Source organism: Callorhinus ursinus, unplaced genomic scaffold (genome assembly GCF_003265705.2).
Source record: "Callorhinus ursinus isolate GAN/ISIS: 27379988/994484 unplaced genomic scaffold, GSC_fseal_2.0 scaffold13, whole genome shotgun sequence".
Lineage (NCBI taxonomy): Eukaryota > Metazoa > Chordata > Mammalia > Carnivora > Otariidae > Callorhinus > Callorhinus ursinus.
Window position 1 is genome coordinate 8820026 of NW_027397075.1, and position 17164 is coordinate 8837189.

At 50.3% G+C, this 17164-nt stretch overlaps 1 protein-coding gene across 3 annotated transcripts in view; it reads right to left on the reverse strand.

Moving 5' to 3' along the window:
- Positions 1-16707, reverse strand: part of ABAT (4-aminobutyrate aminotransferase) — an 83170-nt gene extending 66463 nt beyond the window's left edge. For 2 of the 3 annotated variants that reach the window (XM_025860224.2, XM_025860222.2), the window contains exon 1: positions 16584-16707. The gene's annotated coding sequence lies outside the window, so the exon portion shown is untranslated. The remainder of the gene's footprint in view (positions 1-16583) is intronic. The other variant, XM_025860223.2, reaches the window with a different exon arrangement.
- Between the last annotated feature and the right edge of the window lie 457 nt (positions 16708-17164).

Here is a 17164-nt window from a genome sequence, read left to right on the forward strand (position 1 = left end):
TATCACTGAAGATGGGAATTTCAAAATTTCAACCACATATAATCTTGGCTAAGTTACTTAGACCCTCTGTGCCTGTTTCCTCGTTTGTAAGATGTTGATGAGAACAGGACGTACCTTGGGGGTTAATAATACCTATAAAGTGCTCAGAACAGAGGCTAGTCAAAGGGTTTCATTTGCCCTTTTGTTCCCTGTGAAAATCAGAGCTGTGTGCTGCCCCCACATCACCCCCATACCGAGCCCTGACAGCAAGGGCAGTGAGCTTCGTGTGTGGATGTCCCTGAGCCCTGCAGCTGGCTCTGTTCATTCACGCCAGTGACAGGATGCAGAGGGGGTCCCTGAAGTCCCCCAGCTAAGCCCTGGCAGGACTTTCCCAGCAACCCCAGCGCCTGGAAGGGGACCATGCCTCATTTCATAACCTTCTCCAGGTTAAAGATTACCAGTCCAGGAAAATTCGGTTACCATCTACTACCTCCTACGACATACCTTTGGCTCCTTCAAAGTTCTTAGCCAAGCGAATCTCTCCCCAACTACACTGGGGAAAGTGTTTATCCAGTTGCACAGGGCAGTGGAACCCCTACACGAAGGGCAAGGAGAGGCTTGCACACTTGCTCCTTCCCTTGAGATAAACGTGCAGACAGCTCCCCTGGACGAACACAGTGACCTTTGGCACACCGCGCTGAGCAGCATGGCCTGAGTTTATGAACATTCCTCATTCCCAGAAGAAGGGAAAGAATATGGTATGGCAGGTGCTCAGGGCCTCAGGCCCCTGCAGGGGATTTTTCTCCACTTCCCCAATCAACCCAGGGGCGAATTTGCACTATTAGAAGCAGCCTGGAATGCAGGATCTGGAGTGGTGAGTTGCAAAATCGACGCCGGGTTCAGCAGCCCCCTCCTTACCGATGTTATCTTAAGCATTCTACTGACTCCAACACAGAGCTCCCATCCTAGTGGGAGAAACCCCAGAAACCCCCTGAGAACCAATCACCAGGAACAAGGCGGCATAGAGAGAGATGTGCTCTCCAATGCAAAAGGCCTCTGAAAACTCTAGAAAGGGTATGGAAAAGGTGTGCTTTTTTAAAAAATTTTTTTATTGTTATGTTAATCCCCATACATTACATCATTAGTTTTTGATGTAGTGTTCCATGATTCATTGTTTGGGCATAACACCCAGTGCTCTACGCAGAATGTGCCCTCTTTAATACCCATCACCAGGCTAACCCATCCCCCTACCCCCTCCCCTCTAGAACCCTCAGTTTGTTTTTCAGAGTCCATAGTCTCTCATGGTTTGTCTCCCCCTCCGATGTACTCCCCTTCATTCTTCCCCTCCGGAAAAGGTGTGCTTTTAAGCAGGGTCTCTCCACCTCAGCACTATGGATTTTGTGGGCCAGGTCCTTCTGTATGGTAGGGGCTGCCCTGTGCCCCACAGGATGGTTAGCGACAGCCCTAGCTTCTGCTCACTGGGTGCCAATGTTGCCGCCTCCCCCCAACCCCCTGCAGGCTGTGACATCCCAAAGTGTCTCCAGGCCTTGACAAATGTCCTCTAGCGTGGGAGGAGGGGCAGGGCACAGTTGCCCTGGTGGAAATCTCCTCCTCTTAAGGAACAATGGCAGGTCATCCCTTCCAAGGGACCCACAGAGCAGTTCAAACTCCAGCTCCTGAGCTTGGTTTCTGGGGAGCAGGGGCAAGTTTGGTCATGGCCCTTCCTCTGTAAAATGGGTCTGAAATCATGTCACGGGGTTGTGAGGGGGTTCCCAAGACGGTGCTCGCAGCAAGCACACAGACCGCCAAGCACAGCCTAGATGCTCAGGCCACTGAGCATGCGCTGACACAAGAAGCACAGTCCGGCAGAGGTAAGGGACACGCAGAAATCTGTATTCTGCTGGATTTTTACCCCTTGATCTATCCCACCGTAGAGGGGAATGCCAAACCTTATTCCCAGACTGTACCATCTCTCCAGGCTCTGAAACCTCCCTGGAGCTCCCGGCTGATTTGTTCTCTTGCCAACAAATTCCTGCCTTGAAAACTCGCAAGGAATACAACAGATGCCTGGATTCATGAAAACAACAGCAATCTTGTCGGCCGCGTCTGGATCTGTCATCCCGAAACAGGGATGGACCCATTTTAATGAGATTTTGAGCACTGGTGTATATAGATCTCTTCCCCACCTCCCAATTCTGTAAAAACCCAGCAGACATACATCTTGATTAAAACCTTCTCAATTACCCCACTTAGAAAGAACTGAATTAAAACGGCAGTGCCAAGAGCAGGATCGGGGGTCTTAGGCCTAGATACTCCTCCGTGCAGCTTAGGGTATGGATCTGGGGACATTTTGGAATCATGACTCAGAACAGGGCTCTAAGGATGCCGGAGAAGTTCTTCAACAGTCTGACCCACTCCTTATTTTGAAAAGAAAAAAACAGTACTGGGGCGCCTGGGTGGCTCAGTCAGTTAAGCGTCTGCCTTTAGCTCAGGTCATGATCCCAGGATCCTGGGATCGAGCCCTGCATCGGGCTCTCTGCTCAGCAGGGAGCCTGCTTCTCCCTCTCCCTCTGCCTGCTGCTCTGGCTACTTGTGATCCCCTTCTCTCTGTCAAATAAATAAATAAAATCTTTAAAAAAAATACCACTCAAGTTTAGAAATTAAATTTGTCGAGAGCTGGAAACTATCGTGTCTGTCCCTTGGAAGCTGTGTGGTCTTAGGCAAGTGACTTAGGCTCTTTGAGCTTCCGTTTTCTCATCCATGGAGTGAGGATACCAGCACCTCCCCAGGGTGATGAGTAGGGATGATGATGAAGAGCGAGAGGAACAGTTCCAGCCCGCGGCATGATGTCTGGCTCCAGGCCCGTCCCAGGAGGGCCCAGCAGGCAAGACATGGTTGCCAGGCTGGGGGCAGAAGGCTGTGCCAGGCAGACCTGCGTGGAGGAGGAGCTATCCCTTCCGCGGCTGGCAAAACCCAGGTGCTCGGCGCCAGATGCTGCAGGATGAGGCTAAACGAACAGAGGTGTCACTCCAGAGGTTGCTGCACATTTTCTCCTGCAAAGAAGCAACCCTAGGTGTGCTGAAAGGGCTCTCAGGACTGCTCTTAATCTGGAAGATTCAAGGCGACTCCTGTTATTTGCTTAGGATAATTGTTTTTCTTTTTTGAAGATTTTATTTATTCATTTGACGGAGAGAGAACAAGCAGGGGGAGACGGAGAGGGAGAAGCAGATTCCCTGCTGAGCAGGGAGCCTGATGTGGGACTCAATCCCAGAACCCTGGGCTCATGACCTGAGCCAAAGGCAGCCACTTAACCGACTGAGCCACCCAGGTACCCTGCTCAGGATAAGTGTTAATGATGGTACAAAAACCAGCCCATGAACACGGTTCAAAGGCCTGGAGGTCCAGCCCTGCTCACCGATCTAATTTCCACGTTTCCCTCCCTCCGTGTTCTCCCATTTTGATCTGGTATCTGTCTCATGTAGGCTTCTGCCTCAGAGCCCTTGCAGATGCTATTCCCACTACCCCAGATGCTTTTCCCTTGCTTCTCATTCCTTAATTCCTATACAACTCATGACACACCTCTTCCAGGAAGCCTTCCCTGACCCTCTCCCTCTAGATCAAATCCCCCTCTTCATATACTCTAAGACCCACAGGCCTCTCCCTTCTGTGGGCACCACCACACTGTCATGGCATCTCTATTTCCATAGCTGTTTGGGTCCTCTCTGGCTGCTTACAAGACAGCAGAACTCTTTATGCTGCATTTATACTTAAAATCATATCCCCAACATTACACTGTCTGGGACCACACTGGGCCCTCAGTACATTTTTGTTAAATTGTTAGTAGCAGTCTCTTTAGAGGGCAACCTGGCACGTTCTATCATACTCCAAGGCTACCATGGTTAAGATGACATGGTGTGCGGGCAAAGACAAACACCAACGCAACAGAACAGAGAACCGAGGAAGAGACCTATGACAAAGTGGCAGTGACATTGGATCATTTAGATTATCCCTACAGAAAGAAAAATTTCTCATGATCCTCCTTAACACGGTACATAAAGATCAACCCCAGACGGTAGTAGACATGGATCCAAAAGGTAAAGCATGGAAGCTTTTAGGAGGGGGCACTGTAGGTGACCTTGGGTTACTGAAAAAGGACACAAAAAGCATTAACTATAAAAGAAAAGATTAATAATGTGAGCTATACAAAAATTAAAAATTCCAATCACCAAAAGTCACCAGGAAAATGAGAATCACACCGCAGGGTAGGAGCTATTTGCAAAACATACAACTGCCAAAGGGATCATTATCAAGCGTGACAAAGACACCTACAAAGCAGTTAGAAAAAAAAAACAGACAATTTAAAAGAAACAAGGACAAGGGATCTGAACAGGTACTTCATAAAAGAGCAAATCCAAACCACCAAGAAACAGATAGAAGGGATGATCAAATTCAGTAAGTAGGGAAATTTTAAAAACCACTACACACCCACCAGAATGGCTAAAATTACAAAATACAATAGTAAGTCAAGGTACTGGAGCTGGACGGGATATGCAGCAACTGGAAGTCTCATACAATGGCAGGTGGAGCCTGAATCGGGCAGCCACTTTGTGCTCATGGCAGCACTATGTGTAACAGCCTTGCTATGGACTGCATTGTGTTTCCTCCTTCATACGTCGAAGCCCCAACCCTCAGTGTGATGGTATTTGGAGATGGGACTTTTGGGAGATAGGCAGGTTGAGATGAGGTGGTAAGAGTGGAGCTCTCATGGTAGGATAAGTGTACTCATAAGAAGAAGAGACACCAGAGTGCCATGTGGGTACACAGCGGGAAGGCGACCATGTGCAAACCCAGACGAGAGCCTTCGCCGGAACTTGAAGGTGCTGGCACCCGGATCTCAGACCTTTAGCTTCTGGAACTGTGAGAAATGCATTTCTATTATTCAAGCCCCGCTAGTCTATGGTATTTTGTTATGGTGCCTGGGCAGACGAAGACAGACCTCAAACTGCAAACAATGCAAATGTCCCCCAGCAGTGGGGTAAAGAAAATGATGGCCCATGCACACACTGGATTACTGGCCAACAACGAAAACAAATGGACAAAGCTATGGGGCACAGCATGGATAAATCTCAGATGTCAGGGCATGCAGAAGCTAGACACAACGGAACATAATGGAAAAAAACAGACAAAACTAATCTGTCATGAAGGATGCATCCTCAGGTAGTACAAGTGCAAGAGCCCTACACAAGAGCAAGGACGGGCTCTGGGAGAGAATGGAAGGGCTTCTGTGGGGCTGGGATCACGGTTACGAAGGGCACGAGGAGTCTGTTGTTTTCGGCTCCCAGTGGGCGGTCTACTTGCTGACTTGGTTGCAGTTACGGGACCGCTAGCTCCGTGAAAAAAGACTGAATTGTTCTTTTTTGTTTTGTGTACGTTTCCATATGCATGCTATATTTAATAAGAAAAAGGTTTCCAGGGGCGCCTGGGTGGCTTAGTCGGGTGAGCGTCTGCCTTCGGCTCAGGTCATGATCCCAAGGTCCTGGGATCGAGCCCCACATCGGGCTCCCTGCTCTGCAGGGGCTTGCTTCTCCCTCTCCCACTCCCCCTGCTTGTGTTCCCTCTCTCACTGTCTCTTTCTGTCAAAAAAAAGAAAAAGAAAGAGGTTTCCAGAAAGGATGTGAAACAAACAAACAAACAAACAAAAAACCCTACACACATAGCTTTTGATGTAGCAACTCCACTTCTAGGAATTTATCCTCCAGAAATATTTGCACGTGTGTGAAATGACTATGTGCATTGCTGTCCGTTCCTGCCTCCTCTGGGATGGCAAGATACTGGGATCAATCCGGAACCCATTAGCAGGGGCTGGTGGGATAAATAAGTGCCCAACACCACGGATGGCTCTGCAGCCATGAAAGGGGGTAAGAAGAGCCCCCTGCAATATATTAAGGATAAAAAACAAAGTGTGAGGGGCACCTGGATGGCTCAGTTGGTTAAGCGTCCAACTCTTGATTTCAGCTCAGGTTGTGATCTTAGGGTCCTGGGATTGAGTCCTGAGTTGGGCTCCGTGCTCAGCGGGGAGTCTACTTAAGATTCTCTCTCTCCCTCTGCCCCGCCTCCCCTAAAAAACCAAAACAAAACAAAACAAATACAAAGTGCAAAACAGTGACCCCTTTTAAAATACTGGAGCCGCCTCTAGGGAAAGGAAGAGGCCCAGGAGATGCGAATAAAGGAGGGAAATTTACTTTTTTTTGTAAACTGAGTTGTACTATTTGAGTATTTTACCATGCGCTACTCTGCCTACTCAGAAAATAAATTATCACTTAAAAACAGAGTAAGTACATACAGACTGGGTGGATAAAGGCACGGGAAGGGAAGGAGCAGGATTCTGACTCTCTGGCCCTTGGAGGTCACACATTTGAAGATGGGTTTTGGAGCCACGCAGGTCTCAGATCAAGTCCAGTTTCTGGCCCTTCCTACCTCTGACCTTGCCAAGGGACTTAATTAAAACTCTCTGATTCTGCCTTCATCCACAAAAGAGGACCTTCCCATTTGGGTACTGAGAGCATTAAATGAGATCCAAACAGAGACTGGTGTCTGGCAGGTAGAAAGCATTCAACCACGTTTGCCCTGACCATCCTACCCGGTAATCACCAATATGTTGTTCCAAGACGTGGTATCCTTGTTGCCATTTTACAGATAAGGAAACAGGTCCAGAAGACACCACCTCCGGGGCCTTCCACCAGCCGGCAACACACGTGACCTTTCCCTTGACCCCATAGGAACATCGAAACAGCAGGCCCTTGAGGGGGGGCACACGGCCGAAAGGGATCAATGACTACAAATAATCCAAGTTATTTGTGGGTGGTGGCTGCTCTGGACTTTCCTCTGTCTACTGCTGGTCTTATTCAGCATTTCTGACTTTTTAATTCTGCCTTCTCATTTGCCACAGCAGCTGGTCAAGGGACGAGACATTATTATTTCCGTTTAATGATAAGTAAAGGGAGGTCAGATGGGAGGTAGGGGGATGGGAACGATGCACATGATGCACAGCGGCATCCGTGTGGCTCAGGGTTCGGCCCGGGGCCTCAGAGTCTGTATGCCTAGGTTTCTTGGTGGACATGCTGTTATTACTCTGAGAGCGGGGGCGAGCCTGCCATCCTCTCTGGGCCTTCATTCCCACCCCTGCAATCTGACCAGTCTTTCCTCCAGGGACATGAGCAAATATACATAAACCCCTTAGAACAGCCCTAGCACCCACTGAATCCTGGGCAAATATGAGCGGCCAATATTTATGGGTCCTTGTCATTAGGGTAGGCAGAGTCCAGGGTCTTCTGAAGGCTTCCTCTTGTCCCTCTAGCTTATGGTTACTCTAACAACCTAGCTCTGAAGCCCTACTGGACCCTGTCCCCAGGGCTGAAAGTCCATGTCCTTGTGTGTGCTGCTCTTCTGTGAGCCCTGCTTTCGGCCCCTGGGAGGACTGTGCACTCAGGGCTGGGGCAGGATGCCAGGCTTGCAAACCCGCATGCAGGCAGTAATTTGCACAAGTGCTCCTTGCCTTGGTGTGCTCATTTCCAGCCTGTCCCCAGAAGGGCGCTCAGCCTGCAATGCCAGCAGAGAGCTATTTACAGCTCTGGGCAAGGAGAGGGGAGGCAGGCTCTGTTCCCACATAGGAACAGCCCTCCCGAAGTGGCTTGCTCTTTTGGCCGCTTGTAAGAGGCTGTTCGGCCAACCTGGTCCCCAGAGGAGTTTTGAGATCCTAAAAGCTTTTGCTGAAAGTCCAGGGATCTGCTCCAAGGGTTGTCTGGTTCCCTCAAGGAACTTGTGCTCAAAGGCAGATGGGAGGTATCCCTAGGCTCCCCCCAGTAGAGCTGCCAATGGGTTCTAGAGATCTGGATGGAGGAGGGAATACAGTAGGCCTGTCAAAACCATGGACAGCTCTAGCCATTCTACCACCACTCTAGGTCAGAAGTGGACAAACAGTGGTGGAGGGCTGGGGTGGGAGAAGACATCCGGTCCACTGGCCTATTTATGTAAATAAAGTTCTATTAGAACAGAGACTTGCCCATTCATTATTGTCTCTGGCGGCTGTCGTGGTACAGGTGAATAGTTGTGATTCTTAACCATATGGCCCGCAAAGGCTCAAGTATTTACTATCTGCCCCTTTACAGAAGAAATTTGCCGAGCCTTACTAGGTGATGTCCCTGTCATCTCATCTTTTATCAGGCTTCTCTGATCCACCTATAGGTGGAGTCTGCTCTTCCCCCAGCTTCTAGAAGGATCTTTCTCCAGTGCTAATCAAATCAGGTCACCTCCTTGCTTAAAACCCTTCCATGGATCCCTATTGGTCTCTGCGTCAAGTCCACACATTATCATCGGTCACCTGGATGTCCATATCTGGCCCTCCTGAAGCTTACCCTCTCTTCATTCACCCACCCTATGCTCCACTGAAGGCCTGCACCATCCTCTGAACATTGGTTTCATAGGGGAGAAAAAACTGTGTCTCAATGGAATATTATGCATTATCTGCATACAATACAAACTTTCCAGTTATCTGATTCTAGCCCTGTTCATTATCTTTGAGCTGTTTTTTCCAATCCTTTGTAAGTTGTAGGAAACTGATAGACAAGCAAATTCTGTCTTGTCCAATCATTTCCCCCTTCCATTTGCAATTCATTTCAACATTCCTTTTCTCCATACATAATTGTGCTTTAGTTGACTTCGCCTTTGAACTGGTTCTAACATCTGCCCAGTCCCCTCATTGAGTAAGCTTAATACAATCTTAAACAAGTGTCTGTTTTGTGTCTGCAGGGGAATCATGATATTACCCTTTTTTTATCTAAAGATTTTTTTTCTTCTCCTTTTTTTTTTTTTTTAAGATTTTATTTATTTGACAGAGAGAGAGAGAGCACAAGCAGCAGGAGCAGCAGGCAAAGGGAGAGGGAGAAACAGGCTCCCCACTGAGCAGAGAGCCTGACTTGGGGCTCGATCTCAGGACCCTGGGATCATGACCCGAGCCGAAGGCAGACAAGACGCTTAACTGATTGAGCAACCTAGGTGCCCCCAAAGATTTTCTTTTAACAGTTTTCTGTGAAGTCTCTGAGCCTCCGTTCAAGTTCTCTCTGTCAAGAACATCTTTCCTGCCTTTTCCTCCTGCAATTTCTTCCCCAGCATCCCCAGGGTTTCTCTGACTTCCAACCTCTATGTACTCCCAGCCTCCCCGGGATGCATCTCGCTGAATGGCAGCTGTTCTGGTCTATCTCCCCACAGCTTGCCTAGAAGATCCTCTGGCGTAGCAGCTGAGTCTCTATCTCACGTCACGCACACACACACCTAGTACTCTACAGGACACACGGAAGTTGTGCAACAAGCAGACACATTAATGAATGAACGAATGTTGGGTGATGAGACTGCTCACCTAGACAGAAGCCACTAAGGGCAAGACCCTGTTCCCCTCGCTCAATACTCTACACAATGCCAGTGTCTGGCATCTGCTGAGTATCCAATAAATACTTGTTGAAAAAATGAAACCATACCACTCAACTTCTTGTTCCTGCCCTCCTTTTTTTTTTTTTTTTTAAAGATTCTATTTATCTGAGAGAGAAAGAGTGCACAAGCAGGGGGAGGGACAGAGGCAGAGGGAGAAGCGGACTCCCTGCTGAGCAGGGGGCCCATGGGGCTCAATCCCAGGACCCCAAGATCATGACCTGAGCCAAAGGCAGAAGCTTAACTGACTAAGCCACCCAGGTACCCCGCTTGGACTACTTTTAAGTAATCTCCCTTTTCTCCGCTTTGCAAGAGCAAGCCCAGCAGCATCCGAATACCACCCTCCCACGCCATGCTGTCATGCGTCACCACAGCGGCACTTCAACCCCTCTGGGTCCTGCTCCCTTGAGGGAATGGATGGCAATCTCCGTTCTGCTTCATGGTCACCTTGCGCCCTTGAGCAAGGCACTGCCCTTCTGGGCCTCTGTTTTCCCATGGGTCAGGTCCTCAGTTCAGACATTCCAAGAGATAAAGTACATAAAGCAAAGAGAGGAAAGACCAGTAATGCCCACATGATGTTCCAGCCCAGACACCATTTACACTGTAACAAACACTGTCAGTGTAATTCATTGGCAAAGCTAAGCAGGGCATAGCTCTGAGTTGAGAGGGTGATACAGGTGTCCTAGGACAAGGTCTCCAAACTTGAATGTAACCATGAATCCTACCTTCCACCCACCACTGCCAACCTGAGATATTGTTAAAATATAGATTTGCATTCTGTAGGCCTGTGTAGAGTCCAACAGTCTGCATTTCTTTTCTTTTTTTTTTTTTAAAGATTTATTTATTTTTTGAGAGAGAGCAGGAGGAGGGGCAGAGGGAGAGAGTATCTCAAGTAGACTGCCCACTGAGTGCAGAGCCCGACTCAGGGCTTAATCCCCGGTCAGGGGATTAATCCTTAATCCCGAGGCCAGGACCTGAGCTGAAACCAAGAGTGGGTTGCCTAATCGACTGAACCACCCAAGCGCCCCCAATAGTCTGCATTTCGAATGAGTATCCAGATGCTGCAGTGCTGCTGGGCATTGTATCACATTTCCAGAAGTAAGGTGCTAGGACACAATGGGTCCCAGCTTTGAAGACATTCTCAGTGTGGCCAAGGGACAGATTTCCAGCATGCTGCCAATAGTCTAAGGCAATAAATGTGACTACCTAAATGGGAGGTCTTGGTAGTTAAGCCTATAGACCTCTGAGAAAGGACAGGTTGGCAAGGTGGAGGATTCTGGTGCAGGGTTCTCAAAGAACATGGATAGAAACCAGGTTGGGAGTATTCTGCCAGGCCAGTGACTCTACTGAAGTCTGGTGGTGGGGCCCACCAATCTGTGTGTTAACAAGCCCTCCAGGGCTTCTTATGCTCAAGTGTGAGAACCACTGTGCTAGGGGGAGAGAAAGGGTAGAATATTCTAGGTTGACGAACAGTGTTTTGTTTTCCCATAGTAGAATTTCAGGCATATGTCTGGGCCTTAAAATGGCATTCATCTATTCATCCATCCATTCACACACTCATCCATCAATTTGTCCAACCAAAAAAGTGGTTGTGTCCATGCATCCATCCATCTATCCATCCGCCCATCCACTCACCCACCCAACATCCAACAAGTATGTCCTGAATGTCTACCATGAACCCTTTTAGGCACAAGAGAAGACTGAAATTGTAGATATACACATCTGTCTTAGCCTCTAAACCACTGATTCTCTACCAGTGACAAGTTTGCCCCCATGGGACATGTGGTGATGTCTGGAGACGTTTTTGGTTGTCTCAACATGGGGGGAAGTGTGCTACTGGCCTTTAGTGGGGTAGGGGCCAGGGATGATGTTAAACATGCACAGGACAGCCCCCCAAAGTTAACAGTGTTGAAGTTGAGAAACTTTGCTCTAGATTGGGAGCCCCTTGTGGGAAGTAACTGAATTGTAGTCACCTTGATCTCCTAAGGTCACAAGATTGCCTGACCTACAAGAGCTGAGCAAATGTTTATATGCAAGAGGAAATGGCAACACAAACATACATTCATGCATATAAAGAGCTCTTAAAACTCAACCAAAAGGGGAGCCTGGGCGGCTCAGTCAATTGAGTGTCTGACTCTTGATTTCAGCTCAGGTCATGATCTCAGGGTTGTGGGATCGAGCCCCAGATAGGGCTCTGCACTGAAGGTGGAGCCTGCTTGGGATCCTCTCCTTCTCCCTCTGCCCCAACTTGCGCTATCTCTCTCTAAATAAATAAATAAATAGAATTTAAAAAAACCCAAAACCTCAATCACGAAAAGACAACCCAACTGAAAAATGAGCAAGGGACTTATATAGATGTTTCTCCAAAGAAAATATACAAATGGCCAACAAGCACACGAGAAGATGCTCAACAATACTAGTCACTAGGGAACTGCAAATCAAAAACACAATGAGATACCACTTCACACCTGCTGGAATGGTGGTAATAGTAAAAATAATGATAATTGGAAAATAACAAGCATTGGTAAGGATGTGGAAAATTGGAACCTTCACACGTTCCTTGCTGGTGGGAATGTACAATGGTGTCATTTGGCAGTTCCTCAAAAGGTTAAACAAAGAATTACCATGTGACTGATCATGTGACCTGAGTGGTTCACGCCTGGGCATATCGCCAAAAGAACAGAAACCAAAATTGTCTTTAAACCAAAACTTGTATGTACGTGTTCATAGAAGCAGAGAAGGCCAGGTGTTGGAACAGTTTTTGGTTAATCCTCTCAGTAATCCTGCTCAGTAATGAGCAGGTCCTATTACTGCCCCTCTTCCCACTACTCTTTTTGCTTTCTACTATTAACCCCTTTCCAAAGACAGGGAAATGAGATGCTGAGAGGTAGAGTGGTCACGGCATGAGGCCAGCACGCTGGTAGGAGCCCAGTTCAGCTGTAGGCACTCTGACCCCAGAGCCCATTGGAATGCTTAAGGAGTTCCCCAAAGCCAGGGCAGAAGTTCAGCCTGGGGCGGGGAAGCCTCAGATTCCTCTCTCATGGCTCCCAAACTCTCACAAATGCAGAGGCCCAAGTCTCAGCCACCAGAATTGCTGGCATGTGCATTTCCCCAGAGAGAGGGACGGGTCCAGGCAGGAGTGTGCGGTCCTCAGACCTCGCCTGCACCCAGCACGCTGACACTGGAGACAGCGGCAGGGCTCCTCTTGTGGGCTGGAGTCCCATGGCTGTACCTCTCGGCAGGGTGACCCAGAGCAAGTCTGTCAACCTGTGTGTGCTGTGCTTTGCTCATCTGTAATGCACAGGAAGCTGGCTAGAGGATTCCTCCTCCTCTTCTTCCCCCATGAATATATTCTATTTTTTGGAAGATTTTATTTATTTATTTGAGAGAGAGAGAGAGCGCGCGCACGCACAAAAGCATGAGCAGGGAGGAGAGGGAGGAACAGGGAGCCTGATGCGGGGCTTGATCCCAGGACCCTGGGATCATGACCAGAGCTGATGGCAGATGCTTAACCGACTGAGCCATCCAGGTACCCCTACCATGAATATATTCTTATATATACATAGGTCCCTTTCATGCCCCTTGCTTGCCTAGCTAATCATTCCCATATGCATTCACATATATCTTTTTTTAAATATACTATATATATTAATTCTGCTACTTTATTGTTTTCACTAAATATCTCGGGGAACTTTCCAGGTCAGGAATGTACCTCTCCCTCATTTTTCTAAAAAGACTGCTCATTTCCCTGTGTGAACACATGTGATGTAGCCCCTCCCCGTGCTGGTGCTGCAAAGTTCTGCCGCAGACATTCCTGTGTTCGCTGAGCTGCATGCACGAGTGAACACAGCTAGAGGAGAGTCCTAGAGGTGGGAGGGCAGTGTGAGTTCTGGAAGAGACGGCCAGATGACCTTCTGAAGAAGGCTCCAGAACCAGGTTATTTCTGAAACTGTTGCTGGCATGAACATTTGTTTGACCTCTAGCAGGGAAGGGGAAGGCAAGCCATTTAACCTCTGCGAGCCTTAGTTTGCTCATCTGTAAAATGGGAGGCCCAGATCAATGCACATGAAGGTGCTCTGGAGGTGGCAAAGTCCTGTTTTATGTGAAGGATTGAGATCATTGTTAACACTGAGAGGCTCAGCGGCTGGACACCACCCCCTCCATCATGCAGAAGGCAGAACAAGGAGCCCGAGGAAGGAGAAGAAGGATCAAGGATGTGCAAGACATGTGCGTTAGGCCAGCAGTTCTCAGTGGGAGGGGTAGGTGTCATTCTGCCCCCCAGGGGACGTCTGCCAATGCTTGGAGACAGTTTAGTTGGCATAACTAGAGAGGCCTGTACTGGCATCTAGTAGGGAGAAGGGCCAGAACAGAGCTAAACACCCTCAGTGCACAGGACGGCCCCCGAGACAGAAAATTATTCCGCCCCCAATGTCAACACTGCCGAGGATAGAAGGCCTGCTCTGCGGCTGTCTCTTATCTGATGCAACGAACCTCATTCAAAGATGAGGGAAGTGAGCCTCAGAGAGGGAATGACCTGCCCAAACCCCCCCAGCCATTCACTCTTGGCTCCATCTGACTTTACGGTCTGTGGTCCTAAAAGCACAAAGGTTTTATGACTTTGCACTTGAAATCACAATCATTGCTTCCACCCATTGGTTGTAATAGCTAAGCACTTTACGAGGATTAACTCGTTTTATGTGGATAAGGTTAATAAACTCCTCAAGATCACACAGCAAGTAGCAGATCTGGGCTCTAGACCCAGATAAGAGGGGTCCAGGGACTGATCTCTTGACCTCTATGCACTCCAGTTCCCCCTCATGCTCTGGAACTTTTGCCTTGGCAGCTTGGACTTGGCTCCCTGCTCTAAATCGGAACATGACAGCCAACCCTTTAGCTGGAGGCGGGGGGGAGCCCCCGCCTCAAGATCCTCCCATCTGCAGGGACCTGGTCGCTGTTGTCCCACTGGATGGTTCTGGAGCCCTGCAGCTAGTTTCAGCTCTGGCCCCATTCAGTGCCTCAGGAACAGAAGCCATGCTCTAAGCAGGGATACGAGATTGCTGGAGAGACAGGAGGGAAGGGGCCTGTCCAAAGTTCCTGGAGCAAACCCAGCTATGCAACTGAGGCTCCTGCGGCGGTCTCGGGCACCAGTACATTGCACCCCATCTCGTTTGCCATCCTTGACTGATTTGGTTTTTGGCAAGTGTCAGTGTGGTGGTAGGCACAGCAAAAAGCTCCCATGGGGTGAGTGGTTAAGTGTGGCCCCCCAGGAGTGGATTCCACAACGTGGCCTGTTGGCCTGTTTGGGGGGGCGGGTGCAGTGCTGCGTTTCAGCTCTGCCCCTTCCTAGCTGCATTACATTCTCAGGGCCTCTGCACCTCTGCTAGCAAGTGGAGAGGTCAGTCCCGGCTGTAAATGTGAGCACTGGAGCTCCTGTCCCAGATGCAAGCACCCCATAATCCCTGCAGAGACTGTGACCAGGTTTGCCACCCACTAGCTGGATGACCTTGAGCAAGTGTCTTCCCCTCCTTGTGTCTCTGTTTGCTCAACTGTCAAATGAAGGGGCAGGATCTTTAATCTAGAAGCCTAGAACTCCCGACTTACCTCTCCCTGGGGCTCATCTCTTTGGGCATCCAGGACACACATTTCTCCATACCCCATGCCCCGGGTGCAGCTCTAAAAAGCAAGGCAAAGCTCCTTGCCTTTCTCTTTCCTGTCCTCCACCCTTGCCTGCCAGGGAAGAGCTGTTCCCAGGCCTCCTCAAGTCACCAACATCCTGACCCTTAGCCCAGCAAAGCCAACGCTGTCTCCAGCCCAATGGATGGTTCCTGCAGCATCTACCTTCTCTGGCCAAGTGCTCAGGGAATTCCACTGAGCAGTGCCCACAGGAGCTGGAGGTAAGGGGACAGCCCCAGGGAGCAAGTTGGGGCCCTCCTCTCTGCATCTGACACTCCCTTCTCCAGGGGAGAGGTTGGGCTGCCTCAGGGGAGAACATCCTGAACACCAGCCCTTTGTGTGGGGGATGGGGGGTGTCCCTGGTGGTCCTGCTGCCTCAGAGGCCATCTCTGCTGTCAGAGTTCAGAGGGCAGTAGAAGGGCCTGTCCCTAGGCTCAGGATCCTGGCTTTAAGGGCTTTATTCTTATTAAACCTCATCTGGTCTCATCTCTGGCCAGGGTGGGAGAGGAAAGGTGGGATGGGATTAGGTGGAGCAGTGAGGTGTGGGAGTACAGTCGGGGAAGGATGGGATTTGGGAGAGGCGGGGAGAGTGGGTGTAGGGTGTTAGTGAGAGGCTGTTGGCTTGAAAGGGTTAGAGAGAGGCAGAGTGAGGTGGGCGACTTGGTTCAGATGGGTGGCCAGACCCCAGTCCTATTGCTGAGTATGAAAGCCCTTGCCTCACATCTGTTGGAGGAAGAGGGTACCTTCCCCCAAATGCTTTACTGTGGTGGTGTCTGAGGCAACCATTTCTCTGTAAGGGGTGGAAAGAGGGTCTTGGTGGGGTGGGGGAGGGGGAGGGAATCATCCATATCTGAAGGCAAATCCTAGAGTCCAGGTGCTGAGGTGGGGTACGCAAGGAGGTCCCTATTGGGTTTGAGGGTGACATGGTGAGTCTCTGCCCCGAGACTTCCCTGCCTTAAGGAGGGGCTTATTTCCCAGGACATCTGGGGGCCTTCATTTTCCCTGGAGAGAGAATGACCTATCTACAACTAAGACCCTCATCATTCTGAAGCGAGGGTGGGAGAAGAGATCCAAACTTAGTTTCTGAGGGAGGCGGAAGGTGCATCCGTCTCCGAAGAGATCGGGGGGGGGGGCTAGATACCTGCGGAGGTTAGACCCCACTTTGGGAGGGTACATTCCATCCCAATGGGTAAGTTAGGGAGGGGAGATCCCATCTCCAGAGCCCGGGGCTAGGAGGAAGAGCCCATTTCTGATGGGAAAAGGAGGCTGTTTTGCTCTCTGGGAGGTGAGAGACCCTCTCTTTTTGGGGGAGGGGACCCGCGTCTCGAGAGGATGAGGGCCCCGATTCTGGGAAAGACGCCCCGTTTTTGCTCCCTGGGTGCATGGTCAAAGGACTCCATCTCGCGTGGAAGGGCCCGCCCCCACGCGACCCGACGCCGGGCCCTTACCTACAGGCCCAGGCTCCGGTCTGCAGACTCCGATTTGCCGGGCTCCGACTTGAGGTTCCTGCGCTCTGAGCTCCGGGTGCGTCCAGTCTCTGCCCCACTTCCCCCAGCGACTCGCGGGGTTTCCTAGCTCCACCGAGCCGAGCCGGCCAATCAGCGCTGCCGGCCCCGGCCCTCACTCGCGCCGCAGCCAATGAGCGCGCCCGCCACGGGCCACCGCCCCCGGTGGGAGGGGGAAGGCAGGGCGGGGGCAGAGTCCGGCCTCCGGGGGCGGAGGAGCCGGGGGCCCGGAGGAGGGACCGCGAGGGCCGGGGGCGAGGGTTGGGGCTGTGAAGGAGGAGGCTGAAGACCCTCGTCAGGCCGGAGGGGAGCCTATCTGATGGCCGGGTGGAGAGCGCGTCTCTAAAAGGGGGCGGCTCTATAGGTTGATTTCACCTAGACCTTAATTACCTCCTGTCCTCTTTCCTGGGTCCTGGGGCCTGCGGGTGAGTGTAGCTGCCCCATCTGCACCCCGTGCCCTGGCTCTGGAACCCTAGATCCGGAATCAGAGTCCGTATGATGCCCTGACCCTCTCCGCCCCCCCC